The sequence below is a fragment of the Ciconia boyciana genome, chromosome 5 (genome assembly GCF_034638445.1).
Source record: "Ciconia boyciana chromosome 5, ASM3463844v1, whole genome shotgun sequence".
NCBI lineage: Eukaryota > Metazoa > Chordata > Aves > Ciconiiformes > Ciconiidae > Ciconia > Ciconia boyciana.
The window spans coordinates 84,689,101-84,703,211 of record NC_132938.1 but is presented as its reverse complement, the minus strand read 5'-3'; the positions used below and the strand labels follow the sequence as shown (position 1 = coordinate 84,703,211).

Below are 14,111 nucleotides of genomic sequence, written 5' to 3'. Positions count from 1 at the left end.
AGATAATCTGGGTGCTGTGCGTCCACCACCAGTGGCTTGATGTCTAATTTATTCTGCATCTTCAATGCGAAACCTACACGTTGAGCTGGCAGGTAACTTGGTTTTGGGTTGCTATGTGTGTCAATGTATTTTGTTTATGCTCTGCCAGACTTCCCAAATGGTTACGGAGCTCTGTGCATCGCCAGTAATACAATACAGAGAATATGGAGACTGCTGAACAAGTTAGAGGTTGCTGATACAGAAGGTAGCTCTGAAGCATCTTGTTTGACTCGAGAGTCCTGAGACAGAGCTCAAAATTTAACTTGCTCTGTCTCACTGACAGAGATGCGAGATCCCTTTGCGCCAGGTGGCAGGATGGTGTGTCTGTGTAAGAACAAAACTCAACACAGCCCTCTGACGCTTTCCACCAGCCCAAACGTAAGAGTTTCAGAGCCCTGCCACGCTGCACAGCAATTGCTCCCTGGTGAGAAAGAGCCACTTTCCCTGACTTGTAACACAGCCAAGACTTACTTTCTGTGGAACATGATGGTGGAATGTGTGCTTTGAAATGACTGAAGTAAAAGTTAAAGTTGGATTAGCAGCAACAAACTCACTCAGAGTTTCTAAACGGTTTGGGGCTTGAGACAATTTCCTGGCATCGAGGTCCAGGCCTTATCTTCCTGCTCTTCATCAGAAAAGATTTCTGGGCAACACTCTGGTACAAATGGATGGTTAACAAATAATTGCACAGGGTCATTGGCTGGAACTTGTGAAATCCTGGCTTGGAGCACATTTGAACAACAAACGGTTCATATTAAAATGGTTTCAAACAGCGAAATCCCTTCAACTTGTGGACGTTAAAGCACTTCAGAAGCAATAGAGAGAAACCGGCCCTTGAGGAATGCCTGTAGGGTAAAGACTGCAAGAGCAAATTTCAGCTAGCCTTGTCCCATTTTTCCAGCTTGTAAGACCAACTCACACAGAGCTGTACCTGAGTCAAGAGAAGTAGCAACCAAGAAATCCTTCTTCCTATCCCATCCAGAGGAATAAGCTCTAGTAGTAGGGGGCTTGTGTGGCTTGCAGGAGGTAGCAAGGCTGATGCTGCTCTGCAGGCAGCTGGCCTGCTTTTCTGCATTCTTTTCGGCCCAACAGCCTGACCAATGCACCAGGCGCTTATCCTACCTCTCTCACCCTCTTCAGCTACAACGGAGACAAAAGAGATGTTGCTAGCAGAAGTCTAAAGGAGGATGGGAGACTAAAGTTCTAGGTTCTGTCTCCCCTCATGACTAAGCAAAGATTACAAATCTTTGCTTAATCATTCCCCAGGTGAAAACACGCTGCAGCAATTACCCCTCTCAGCGCACTGTTCGAGGGCCTCTCCCTCCCTGTCAGGACAAAGAGAAATACCTGCTCTTGCTGCCTCAACACCCTACAAGTGCTGAGAGTTGCAACATGTCTCAGAAGCCAGCACTGAAGCCCTCGCTCCCCTGATGGTATTGTTGCACCAAACAGAAGAGCTGGAGGTGATATGGAGGAAGGGGGACCACGACCTGGGAGGTCAGCAGCTCCATCACTCTGAGAGATGGCTCTGGGAGAAATGAATCACTTGAGATCCAAAACGAGCAGAACAGGACTTGAAGCAGTGCTTTATCTCAGTCTGGCACCTAGACCAATGGGCTGTAAATTGGGGCTTTTTCTCTCTCCCTCAGACTTTTCTGATGGAGGTGCCCTTCACCATTAGGTGTTTAGTGGTCTATTTACCTTTCTGACTCCACAGTCCGACAGAGCTGTCAGGAGCCAGACTGCCGTCACAGCCAGCACAGTCCTTGCTCACTAGAAGACAGGAACAACCTGCTCCTTTTAGAAATGTGGCACTCTCAGAGTAGCATCTTCTGGTCTAACTGTTCCTCTCCACTAATATCAAGAAGTTGAGCTGAGGGTAAGAATTCAGATGTGTGTGGCCCTGGTTTGAGGGAACATGGCGCAGCTATTACCCTAGGGAGTGACCCTGAGCATCTCTCAGATCTTACAAAGAGCTGATGAAACCAAAGTAGAAGCACTTCAACTGGAGAATAAGAAGTGGCTCCCTCTGGGTTAACAGCCTGCTGATAAACATGTTCTCAGCGCGAATGAGAGCTAGTTCAAGCCTTAGTCTGCACATCACTAAGAACATTTTCTTGAAGGCTGCCCGGCAATCCTTGCAGCTACCAGCTGTTCCCTAGAGTATGCCGCTCCCTCTCGGCTGTACCAGCATACTTACTCGCTAGTGCAATGGAGACCAGTTACAATAGAATGAAAAAAGTGAGATTAACTGCTTTGGAGGCATCAGAAGCAGCACACTGGCAGAAGTGTAAGCCACCAATACTACTGGTTGCAAAGGTCTTTAGATAGACGGAACCTGCATCTCCTACGTCCCTGACAACCTTAGTTATCACAGGAACATACACGTGGGGTAACTGCATTTTTTTCATGTTCTCTTGTAGCTCTCCTGTTTTGGCCTAACTCCTCACGCTCCAAAGGCAAAGCACATCTACCTTTGTAGCATCGAAGTGGGCCAGCGGTCTTTCAATTGTTTGGGATGCTGAGGTCCAAGACTGAACTCTAGGAGCAGCCTGCACTGTACAGCAAAGCGGGCTCAGTTGTAGCGCAGAACCCAGAGGAAGATCCTCTGCTACAGCTGCTATGATTTACTGCTACACAAACTAGATTTAAGAACCAGTGGTTTGGAAGAAGCCTCTGCCACGATCAGCCAAGCTGAGCTGACAGACCTTTTGACTCGTGTCCACGGCTTTTTCAGTTCTGACCCTCTCCTTTCCCTCTGGGACAAGTCACAGCACCGCTATACAAAGGTGCTGAAGTGTGACTACTTGAGGAATGGCTCAGCGGTCCGAGACAATCACCCTCATCCACCATACTCACTCCCGAGCTGTACAGACTGCCAAGCAGTAGGATTCACCCCAGAGCTGGTTAGGTCACAAATCTGTCCAAATAGGGCCATTATAAAGGAAGTAGGAAGCTTCATTTATTTGGGTACCTTTGGAAATAGCATGTCTGTACAACCCTCATTTGGCTGTCTTGTGTGTATGCATTATGAACAGCCTCATTACACACACAGGTAATATTTTAGTTTTGCCTCCTTTCCTACACAGGACAGGGCCTGCTCTAAGGATGAATCAGAGGAGAAGACTATTGTCTGTAGCATCCCAACTTCAACATCTGCTGAATTTGGACAATAATGTGTAAGTGAAGCAGGGAACTGTAGGAAGAGAAAGGATCAGGGCAGCCAATTGCTGCCCTGAGGACTTGGCAACTATCCTGCCCCTGCTGAGCAAAGTAACGAACCGGAATTTTTCAGGGTTGCTCACTAAGTATGTGTGCACGCACCCCTTTGCTGAATGCTCATCTGCATTGCCTTGCACTGGTCCTGCAGAAATGCAGGAAACTCTGTCACCGAAAGGAAAGAACTTGCTTTCTTTAAGCTTAGTGTTTACCAGCCTCAGTTCAGTCTGTACAACGGGGTCCAACGTCTCTGGGTTTTTCAACAAGAGACTTGCGAAATACATAGGTATCAGAGGGATGAAGGGCATAGAAAAGCTCAAGGAGAATGTAATTGGTCTGGTCTGCAAGGTACAATTTGAATAGTGGATTGCGGCAGGGCCTAGAGATACGCTCACATGCAAAATGAGAGAACTTACACCAAATGCTGGCTCATAGCACCCTTCTTCCACTACAGTTGTGTCTCTCTCCTTAGAGAATGAGAAGCTGCTTCCAGGATCTGGCACAGGGGTGTATAAAAACCACCCATGTTTTAATCTAGCGTTTTTCCATCAGGAGATCTCAACGCACTCTGCAAAGGAGATGCCTGTTATCCTCGCTTTACTGATCTGGAAACTAGGTCATAGGGAGGTGAAAGTCAATTAACAAAATGCAAAATTGGCATCCAATAGGTCTGGATGGTCTCATTATACTCCAGACCCTGGGGACTGATGCCCCCTTCTCTCAAGCCTGGCTGCAGGGTTTCCAGCTCTCACAGCACATCTTTCCTTCGCTCTTTCACCCCGCAGTCACTATTACCATGCTCTCTTTCAGATCTCTTGTTCCCAGTCACTTTTGTCTCTGTTCAACCTCACCAGGCTTCTCCAGGAGAGCCCATTTCTCTGTGGCTGTCTGTTCCCAGGTAAACTAATGAGGAAACTTTCTGCCTCCAGAATTTGTGTTCTGGATGATCCACTCTTGCACAGAGACAACGTTGAGCAGACAGCTGGGAAGACACTCATCTTTTTAAGGCAGGTCTCTGAGCCCAAGCAGAGTCACTGAAGCATCGCAGATGTACAGGACAGCCAGAACCATCCATAAGTTAGGTCGCTACAATAGCTGAGGGAGTGTTCTGTTTAGCTGTAGCTATGGTTACAGTAGCCTTCAACTGCACGCACTTCTCTTTTGGAGCATTCGTAGGGTAATATAAATTTCCTTGATGCCACAGGCCTGTTAAAACGCAATACAGTTATTTAGTGCATTAGCGACATACTGCTGTTTGGCATGGCAGGCTGTATGTGGGCTAGTGTGCAAAGTGAAGTGTCACCAAAGGTTTATGGGAGGAAGGATTCCTTCTGCTCACCTACTTAGGAAGGGAATTAGGTAAGAGGTGCTTGACTCTTCAGTTGCCTAAGCACGAGGAGACCTACATTCTCAACACAGTGAAACAACCAGCCCCAAGAGAGACTGTGTAAAAGCCCCGTAGAGCTAAGGGCGAACCACCCAGTGCCTACAGCGCAAAAGCACAAAGCTAAGCTTCTGTTTTAAATGGGGTTTTGAATTTTTTTTTTAGTTCGGGATCTTAAGCTGGAATTACCTGAAGCCTTAAAAAACACAAAAAAATGACCAGCCTGGGTAGTGGCTTCTGCCTTTACTCCCTGCACGTCTAAGCTTGCCGCAGAGTTACGCTGAGGTAAACTGCAAAAGCACAGGGGTGAAGGATACAGTAAGAAGAATATAACGACTTTATTGCACTAGTGATACATCCAGGCAATGAAATTGATGCAAGCGGTTAGTACTTTTCAGTATCTGTAAAGGACAACTCCTTGAGCAGGTGCAAGCGAGTGGGCGTAGTCTTTGCCCCACTGATGTCAGTGGGAACGCCCAGTGCCTTTAGAAGCAGCTCCGATGTGGAAATGCTCTTCTGCTCCCCTCCTGGGAGCGTGTGAATTCTCAAGAATCTGAGCTGCCTTTTAGCTACAGAGGTGACTGATTTACACAAAACCGGATAGCAAGAACTTCCTGAGATGACCCTGTTTTGTGAGGAGATTCTAATCTCATGACAAGTTTGTCTAGCCAGATAATGACAGTAATTAGCCAGGAGGCAAGAAGGTGGATCTAGGTATTCTGCTTCATGAGTAAGAAGGATGTTTTATGGCAGTGGAATTAGGAGGAGGATGGAAACTGCTAATATCCTTCAAAACAGAGTTGGAACAAACAGCACAGCACAGAGGACTGCACTTGAGAGGAGATTCCCCGGCCTGCTCTCCTCCCAAACGGGAGAGGCTCAGAAAGAGGTCCTTTTCCAGAATAAGCCAGTGCTAAGCCAGTACCAGCATTTAACAGTAGCAGCATCACCCTTATCATTCCTCCTTGCTACGCAACCCAGTTTGTCTGAAACACGGAGTGGGGGACAAAGAGGACTAGTGCAATAAATAAATGTCAGCATTTCAGATATTCAAATGAAATTTGCAGTGGATAAATGAGTAAATACAAGAGGCAGGCTCTCAGTAAAGACCATACTCATTCTAGGATATGATAAGCTGAAAAATATCCTTGCAGTTACCGTGCAGCTTGGTAGGGGCATGCCTGCTGCAGCACTAGCAGATTATCACCTGTCCTTATCTCTTGTCATTTCCAGTCAAATATTTGCAAAATGCTTACATGCTGGGTAGATAACAACCCACAGGAATGGAGAGAACAGAATACTTAATTCAAAAGTGCATGGATCCTTTTTTTCCCTGGAAAAAAAGGTCTTTATAAACCAAAGGTGAGACATTCCTTGCAAACAGGTAGCTCTGCTGGTATCAAGGGATGCAGTTTTGTCTTTCTGGGATGCTGCCAGACACCTTGAAATGATAGTGTGGAGAGGAATGTGAGATTTCCCCCTTTCATCATAATGGTTACTTTGAAGCCTAATTACAGCCATTAAAACACCAGCCTATTAGCCATATTACTGCTGATCGCTGCACCAAAACGCACAGCCTGACAGGGAAGTTCTCTCCCGGCGCTGGCTGGGCAGCGCAGGCACTACAGCGCAGTTTGGAAAGGGCACGGAGCAGCGGCGGGCGTCCTAGGCCTGGCGGCCTCTGCCGTGCCTGCTCTAGTGCTATGCGGAGGACGGGAGCGCCACGGGACGTGCTGTGGCATGATCCACCATGTGGCGATACTTCACGTGCCACAAAGGCTAGTGCTAGGCAGGTACACCAGAGAGCTTGGCCACTTCACCTCAGAAATTCTGCAGTTTAGGATTGTGTCAAAAGATGACGACAACAGTAGATATAACCAAGAGGCAGCATGTCACCTATGGCTCCTCCGGAAAGACAAGCACCAAGCGCCACTGCTGATCCCTAGCTGCTGCAAGACACTCTCTGTAGACCGACCCCCACCACTTCCAGTAGCTGTGATGAACGCAAGGCCTGGTCGTGTTTGGTGCTGCTTTTCTGCTGCAAGACTTGTCCCCTCCATTATATGTTTCATATTTCTGTCTCTGTGCACTCCAAAAACCAGGCAGCTAGGCTTAAATCTTGAGTGTCCAAGCACTTTGCCTTTTCCCAAGAGAACTTCAGCTGGTAACCCATCTCTAAAATAAAGGCCTAGCACAATGGTGTCCCTTCAAGAGTGGAGAAGGAGCAGAGAACCGAGAACAGTGACTCTTTTGCAATCTCATCTTCTATTACGAGTTACACCAACTAATTTCCGCACGGTTCCTAAAGCTGCTTCTCACAGGTGGGCCACCCAGCACAAGCCAGATACTCACCTGGTATAACTGGAATAGCTGTGTCTATTTGATGTCTTAGGGGGATATTCATGAGCTGAAGATCTGACACTAATGAAGTTCTTGTGCATCTGGTCACATTGTAAGGTAGGTGAAACCAGCGTGGCTTTACTTTAACTTGTTTGGTTATAAACTGTGGCAGTTCAGCTGCTTCATGACCAACCGAGACACCCCTGCAGCGGAGGCGGTATCCTCTGAGGGCTGGAGCAGAGAGCTCGGGCAGGAATAACAACAGCTGTCTCAATACAAAGTGTTCCCACTTGTGAATCAAAGCCCTTACTAAGATCATGTCGTGTCCAGACATGTTTGATACTTATTCTTGCAGACATAATATGAAGGCAAGCATCCATCCTTTTTCAAGTGCATCTTCTTCCCCCCCCCCCCCCCCCTTCTGTAATGGCAGAGGAACACAAACCGAAACATGCACTTGCTGAAAGGTTGGAAACAGGAAGTTCTGTTTAATTTGCAAATTCCCTGTTTCTGATGAAAAGTAGGAAATATAAATGGCAGCCTTTTATTTCAAATTTGGCATAAAAATTTGCCTTCAAGGTGAAGTCAAATAACAGACTTCACGCTGCTTGGAATTAGGCTGATGATATTCAGCGAGAAGTACAAGGCAAAGGCTCAGTTCTGGGAGCGTTTAATTTTGTTACATTTCCTCATTCAAATCTCATCTTTGAGAAACCTACAAAAATAGCAGCAGCAGCAGCAAGATAATAAATAATAGCTGTTTTACATGATTTCTACCTTTAAAATGCATCTTCCCTCTTTCTGCCTCACATCTTCTAAGTGCTGGGGAAAAGCCCTTAATTGAAATATTTTTATGTAAAGAAAATCACTTTTTTTTTCAATTATTGTTTTCCCCTCTTTTGCTTTCTTCTCCTAATGTAATTTGGCCTTGTTTTTAATCTTTGCTGGTGTCCTACTATTTCCATCTAGGAACACTTCTGGTTATACTGGAAATTCAGACAAAGACATTCAGCAATCCAGAAGAAGTGTCAAGTGAGTTTATGTTTTGAATCTGAAAGCACAAAAGCAACTTTGAACTATTCAGTGGAACTACAATGAGTCTTCTAACAAACTCATTCAGCCCTATGTCAGGTGTACGCCTAGAAGTTTTCTTGAAAAAAGTATTTTTTTGTTACAGGTGTTATCTTTTTTACTAAAGTTATTGTGGACAAAACTATATCTCATTTATCTGCCTTATCCACAGACACAGAGAGATAAAGAAAGGATCCTACAGTAGAACGATAGTTTCCATATCTAATAGGAGGAAAAGAGACTACGCTGACTTACGTGAGAAATAAAAGGCTACAAGCTTGCAAGCTATGACCACCTAGATCCTCCTCATCCACACTGGGATCACAAGTAAAGTTTTACTTCACTCTGGCCTTGAGATAGGGCAGAGGAGTGGTTGTGCACAAGCAGCATCTGAGTATAAATGAGTCTGTTGTTCTTATGGGAGGATGCGGCAACCTTTTGTCACTTTGCGAGCAGCGCTCTTTCCAGAGTGGACTGCTCCTGCCATCTCTGCTGATACAGACCTGATGTTTGTGCAATGACAACAAGTAATTGGGCTTCACATAAAAACTTCATGAAATTACTCCAAACATGTGACGCTGGCATTCAAAAGCAAGTACTTCACATTACTTCTCTTTAGTTTCCACTTCATGACTGTAACTGTATTGCATATTTATTTGGCAATCTGTAGTGTTGCAGAAAGGGAAAAAGCCTAGAGACCTGATGGCCTACTGTCATGGTAACAGTCATGAACGACTTCATCGTCTTGAGATGAGAAACTGCTCTGCAACGTGATCTGAACCTCCTTGGACAAGCTGCAAACTACCGGCAAGCCTTACCCGATAACAATAGTCTCTTATTCTACGTGAAACGCAATATCCTGGCTATTCTACTCACATTCAAAGGCATCTCACTTCAGCTGGTCTGTCCATGCAGTGGTCACAGCTACTCTACGCAGGCGTGGACCTTACTAAAGGCATGGTTACGCGCAGTCTCCTCAGCTGGGAAGGCAGATTGTGAAGGTCACCATCCCGTAACTCAACCGCTCCGTCCCCTCTTTCTCAGTCGTGACAGCCATTTCAGGCAACAGGTTTGCAGCATGGCTTTGTGAATACCGGCATCTTCCAAACTGAAAAAGAGGAATATCTGATTTAATCTTGAGGGACGGGGCCTATACAAGTTCTGTCTAACTACTAACAGCACTTTGGATCAGCAGTTTCTAAAGACCAAATCATGTTCATGTATGGCTGCACTATTCTAAAGAACAGGCTAGTAGTTCTTCCTGATCTCCCCCCTCTAATCCCTCTGAACATAACACTTACAAGAAAGTGCCTCCCCTCTGAATCAGCTCAGGAATTTTGATCAGATTTGGCTCTTCAAAACTTAACAAGCATGTAAGTGAAAACCTGTTTTGGAAGGTAAATGCAAACATCCCTGACCAGCAAGCTGAAACAGAATGATTCCCATGATTTAAGTAAAACATTGTCACAATCACCACATAATTGCAGGAAGGTTTGGGCCCATTGAAAGAGCATTTCCTGAGGTTAATTCCAAACAAGCTGTTCTTTGAGCAGTGGAATTAATGAGTCCTAGTTCACTGGGTACCTCTGTCCTTTGTCCCTTAATCTCCCCACCACAAAACCCGCTACCCCTGCATCAAATGTAGATGAAATTAGTCAATGCCTTCAAAAGTTATTAAGAGGAGACTGACAAATGATGAGACAGATAATGTACTCGTGCAGGCTCACCTCCTCCAGAATCTAAGCTGAAAATGACCCATACAGCTTCTGCCCAGCCCAGCAATTATCATCGCTCACAGTAAATAGCAACACAATATAAACAACGCAAATTCATTTGTATGCAAATATTACATTGGTGTTCCATGCACAAGTATAATTCATGTTGTTGGGGCTATAATAATTCCATGATTGATTTTAATAACTATTCCTCTTAGTGATACAGGATCTGTTAATACCTGCATTGTGAAGGCTGATAAAGGAGATTATGGACAAAGAGGAAACAGTGACACAAGTTTTAGAATTAAACAACAGAAGAGTTCCTGTGTCTGGCCATCAGTAAATAACACAATGAAACTCTTGTCACAAGCAGCAAGTGGGTCTTCCCTTGTCTCATACCTAGGCACCGTATGAACAGCTAAGTGAGGAGGAGTCCCATGGCAGTCTCACCCAGAAATTGTTCCGTCAGTGAAACTCCAACTAAAAAAAAACCCACCCAAAATGAGATTTTTTTCTCAAAATTTGCCCAACTCACGTGCAGGAAACATCTACATCATGAGCACTGCAAAACAAGTATCTTGGTAGGGAGTAACTTTAATGATCTGGCTCGGCAGACCCACGAAAGCCTGAATATATCTGAAAAAGTTTGCTCCTAAGCTATGATTCCACCTCCTGAATGGGAAACCACCCTTCTGCATTTCTTTTCTACTGGTGGTTGCTCAGAGGGCTTGTTTCCCAGGATTTGTTTTTAAAGAAACCCTGCGTGTTCATACTCTTCCCTTTTAACGTGAATCTATTAACTCTCACTTATGCATTGCTATGGAAATGGTTGTCACGAACAGAGAATCGTGACTTCAAGAAGGGAATACGCATGAGCAGATGGCCATCAGTCTGTCCATTCCTTTAATCATTACACAAGCAAATTTCTAAGATTTTTGCCACGGTTTCAGAGTTGTGGACCAAGCTTCTACAGCTGAAGTTGCTGAACGGTCCATTTATCAAGAGGTTGATTTAAAAGCGCATTCCTAGCTCCAAGCTCCTGAACTAAGGAAAATGTCCCCTTCTGCATATATTCCACATGAAGACCCTGGGTTTTTGTTCTACTCAACTCTAGCCACAAAGGCTGGTATCGCTAATCACCTCCCTGCTGCTCACGCTAGCAGGAACTTCTGCCCAGGTACAAGTACAGGCAAATCTTGGGGCTGTGCACAGTGCAGTTGGCCTTGGCCTTTCCTGCTCTAAGCCCCTGCCACATGCTGCAATCAGGCCTGAGCCAAAGCCCTTTGATTAAAATACGGCTTCCCGAGGCTTGCCTTAGGTGTGCATGTCCTCCACCTGCCAAAGAGAATGCAAACAAAATTCGATTCCCAGTACCAAGTAACGCTGCCCTAACACAGATCAGCCTGTGTGCATTCAGAATTAAAGCAAGCCGGGCCATTTGTCCTCCTCCAAGCCTCCTTTGTTGGCCTAGGTGTTGCATTCCTCTTTTCATGTCACCCATGTAAGCTTTTATTCTGATGGCTTAAGCAAAGGCATGCCAGAATAAAGGGACTGTTTACATCAACAGCTCACAGTGCCCAGATGGGAAAAGTCCTGAGTGCTCGAGAGGATGAAGGTAAAGAAATATTAAGGTTTAGCAAAAGAAAGAGCACGAAGTGAGGAATGCTGATGTGGACCGTCTGCCTCTGTGCAAGGACTTACACGTGTTTACAGAGGGGAAGACAGTCTTTCCAGTGCAAGAGAGCAAAAAGGGCAGCTCTAAGGGTAAGAAATGCAGCTACGGATCAGAAACCAACACTTGGAAGCACAGGTGATCTGCTCCTATTTCTCAGTACAGCCTCTGTGAGTAACAGCCTCCTTGGCACACAGGCATTAGGAACACCAGGCGTGTTGCTCCAACACCTACGCCTCTCTTCACTCTCATCCTCTTCCTCTTCCAGGAAGGAGCTTACAGGACAAAGATTATTAATCTTATTTTACAGATGGGGAAATTGAGGCAGCAGACAAGGAAGCTGAAAGGAAACCTGCTGCCCTGAGTAACAATCCCTGTGCCAGCCACTGGGCTTGGCAGTCTCATTTCCTCTCCTCTCCTCCAGAAGAGTTTTGTGCACAGAAAATCACGAGCACGAACAAGAAGCACTCCTCCCAAGTCCCAGGAGAGAGGATGCTTGGATTTTTCACTCCCAGACGATGGTGCAGCCTAAAGACACACAGCCAAAGAGACCCGGCAGTCTTTGGAAGAAGCCTAACGAAGTTAATGAAGCCAGCTACATCTGTGATCTTTATCCGAGTCCCTCTGATCTCCTCGCGCAGCTGCAGGGCCAAGACAGCCCTGTCTGCGGGGACGCTGTGCGCCTCCGCCACGTCCTATGCGGGTGAGCCCCCGTCTGCCAGCCAGCGGAGGGCAAGGAGCAGGAAAACGGGCAGGCGTGTATCGCGCCCTGCCACGGCGGCCTCGGCGCAGCTGGCCTCGCTCCCTGCTTCTGAACAAATGGGGAGAGCCCAAATCAAATACCAAACCCCGCTGGACTTGCAGTCATTACAAATGACTGAAACATTAGCGTCACTAGGTCAGACTGCACACTGACACCAAGGTAAGAGGTCTGTAAAGTTCGGCTTCTCTCCGTTTCCCTTATCACCCTTTGTTCAAAAATTCTTAGCACTTACACATTTCAAATCCTGAACTTCTTGCAGTCGCTATTGCAAATGCAGTTTCTGCAGATTCCCAAGTTTCCATTTTTCAAAGGAAAACACGAGCCGATTAGTCCAGGAAAAGCAAACAGATTTTTTTCCCTTCTGAAGTTTCAACCAACAGAGCAAAATACGCCACTGGATTTCCCTGCTGGACTCTGTTTTACTTGAGTAACAGATCACGTCCTCACCCGCCTCTTTGAACTCCATCAGCCGTAATACACCCTTGAGGGCAACGTCCCCCACTGAGCACTGCCGACTCCCTCTGCGAGGTACAGCATGGGAACACATGATTTTGGGTACTTTGACTGATGTGGTCATGTGGCTTGGTGCAGAGAGGATAACAAGGAGGCAAGCAACACTCATAAAGCAATGTGCTGCTGTGGGAAAATCTGGCTTAATATTGATCTGACGTGCACTGAAGTATTTCAGGTTGGTGTAAGCGAGACGGAGTAGTCCGAGTCGGATCCCCACATACTTCTCATGCTACAGTTTGTTGGAAAATTATGTTAAATAAATAAATAGCAGCTGTTGGACTTGATTTGGGACAAGAATGGTGCAATTATTTTTTGGGGGAGAAAGACTTGCTTATCGAAGCATCCTTCCCAAGTCACGTCTCCACACAAGCCCAAGCGGACCAGGACAGCCGCATCAGTTTGCTCCAACTCGGGATGGCGTGTTAAGTCTCTGGAAGCCTGAACAGGGCTGGACTGATACAGGTGTTGACAAAAATTGCTGCACCTTTTTTTTCCCTTAAGGAGCCGGACATCCCTGTTTATCCTGACCTCCGATGTTAAGGCAGTTGGCCTGCAGAGTCCTTGGAGCGTACAGCTGCAGAGCATATCTTTCTAGCATCGTTTTGATCATCTCTCTGTTTTCTGAGTCTCCAGCTCACGTTACACCCCAGGCACGACATCTGACCCTACAATAATTTCCCTGCAGACGGACCCTCTGAGCTTTCACAGTACCACAGGGCTCCAATTTGCCAGAGACCCTGGAGCAGGACTGTGAATACATGCTAGAGAGACCGTGCAGCCGAGAGAGGATAACGATCCCAAATGGGGCTTCAAGAGATTATCATAATAAAAATATAAGATAGCACCTAATAGCTAGAAATACAAACACACACACAAACACTTATGTGAGGAACTGATGGAAAAAATAAAAATGGAAAAATGCGGTTTCTTCAGGCTGAAGTGAGAGAGAAGCAGCTCTTGTCTTTCTTGTGCTAACAGTGCTGAGCTGTGCCTTACAGCATGTCCCAGCTGAGGATCCACGGAGCAGCTCAGCCAGCATGCTTAACCAGATTTTCCACCACACCTTTGGGCTGCAGCATACTGTCATTATATCATGCATGCCTGAAATATCTCGGTAAAGCCGGGATAAAGGAACCAAGGGACCTGTTTCTGACTTTGCTTGCTCCAGCTCCAGCTAGCAACAGCTCTGCGTGGTTTCTGGGGGGGCTGTTCTGGAGGGGCGAGGCCAGCCAGTCCCAAGCATGCAGGAAGACTGGCATCCTAGGGGCGTAGCACCTCCCTGCTGTCTCTCTCTGTAAGCAAGCCCGAGCATCTCTGCAGAAGAACTGAACCATTACAGGGCAAGAAAGCGTCCAGGTCGTTATGGTGCACACAGGGTCTTTCCTTAACTGGGTT

At 46.2% G+C, this 14,111-nt stretch overlaps 1 long non-coding RNA gene across 1 annotated transcript in view; it reads right to left on the bottom strand.

Moving 5' to 3' along the window:
- LOC140652328 (uncharacterized) overlaps positions 1-9,143 on the bottom strand; it is a 31,309-nt gene extending 22,166 nt beyond the window's left edge. The window contains exon 1 of the long non-coding RNA XR_012042736.1: positions 8,930-9,143. This is a non-coding gene — a long non-coding RNA (uncharacterized lncRNA). The remainder of the gene's footprint in view (positions 1-8,929) is intronic.
- Positions 9,144-14,111: the final 4,968 nt, after the last annotated feature.